Source organism: Octopus bimaculoides, chromosome 21 (assembly GCF_001194135.2).
Source record: "Octopus bimaculoides isolate UCB-OBI-ISO-001 chromosome 21, ASM119413v2, whole genome shotgun sequence".
Taxonomy (NCBI): Eukaryota; Metazoa; Mollusca; class Cephalopoda; order Octopoda; family Octopodidae; genus Octopus; species Octopus bimaculoides.
In genome coordinates, this window is record NC_069001.1 from 4,642,378 (window position 1) to 4,643,758 (window position 1,381).

General features: G+C 36.8%; 1 protein-coding gene across 1 annotated transcript in view; it reads left to right on the forward strand.

The window, feature by feature from the left end:
* Window positions 1-778, forward strand: part of LOC106868628 (decapping and exoribonuclease protein) — a 15,164-nt gene extending 14,386 nt beyond the window's left edge. The window contains exon 8 of the mRNA XM_014913979.2: window positions 187-778. The gene's annotated coding sequence lies outside the window, so the exon portion shown is untranslated. The remainder of the gene's footprint in view (window positions 1-186) is intronic.
* Window positions 779-1,381: the final 603 nt, after the last annotated feature.

Consider the following 1,381-nt stretch of genomic DNA (forward strand, 5'->3'; position numbering starts at 1 on the left):
TATATATATATATATATATATATATATATATATAGTTCAGATTTACAGAAAACAAAAGATAAAAACAGGTCGGAAAACAACAAGCAGGTGTGTTAGTTTGACACTCGGATGTGTGTGTGTGTGCACGTGCATGTGTGTTTGTAATTTATACACCATTTTAATTCTTGCATTTTTCTTTTCTTTCAGACTTCCCTATTTACCATCTCTGGGACCATGGGACATCATGCAACAAGCCTACCAGGAGTACCTGAATATAAAGTCCTGCATTATGTCATTTCACATCCCACTTCAGTGAAATTTTATTTTTATTTTCTATCTCCTCTTCCTTTATTCCTTATATCTCACCCTTTCATTCACCCTCCTTTCTTCCAGGGTCAGTCAAGATTGTAATCGATGTATTCAGGGTAGGTGGAGTTCTCCAGTCCTGTAAAGTTTTACATGGGCATAGCCTTGACCTAGAAGAAAACCACACACATGTACGACCTACAGCTTGCTGGTCACCTCAGCTGTCTTGGCCTGCTGAGTCCTTGTAATCAAACTACCAAGTTTATAGAGCTGAATCAGATAACACAGACTGGCTTTCGCTTTAAAACTACTAAGGGCAGGCAGGACAAAAAACCTGAAGCATCAAGGGTCAGTCTATATAGCCACTTCAGGGCTCATTGCTTTTTCTTGTGACCTTCAAGACATTTTGAAACTGCTATCACAATATATTAAGGGCTTTCATACAGTTAACAGACTAAACAACTAATCTTATAAATAAAATATATTTCAATAATCATGTTGTCTGTTTTTTGTTGGGTTTCTCAAATCTCTTCAGGGAAGAAATGCTGTTGTTTGTGTTTATGTTTATTGTTACAGAAACGGAATTATAATTTACCTTTTGGCATTTAAACCAGCCAAAGCCAACGAGAGTATTATGCCTGTTTTATGTCCAAACTGGCCAGATCTGGCTTCTCACACCAACCATACAATGTCATTCTAAAAATTTAACTGTTACCTCATCAAAATTGCAAAGCTAAATGATAATCCATGATTAATTCAAAACAATTTGAATAAAAAGGATTAATTTTGACAGAATAACATGAATTATTTTCTACTCTAGGCACAAGGCCTGAAATTTCTGGGGAGGGAGCCAGTCGATCAGATCGACCTCAGTATACAACTGGTACTCAATTTATCGATTCTGAAAGAATGAAAGGGAAAGTCGACCTCAGCAGAATTTGAACTCAGGACGTAAAGACAGACGAAATACTGCTCAAGAACAAAACACAACACCCCGGTCTAGGAATCGAACCTATGATCTCACAATCGTGACTGCAAAACCTTAACCACTAAGCCATGCACCTTCACACACACCATATATATATATATATATATA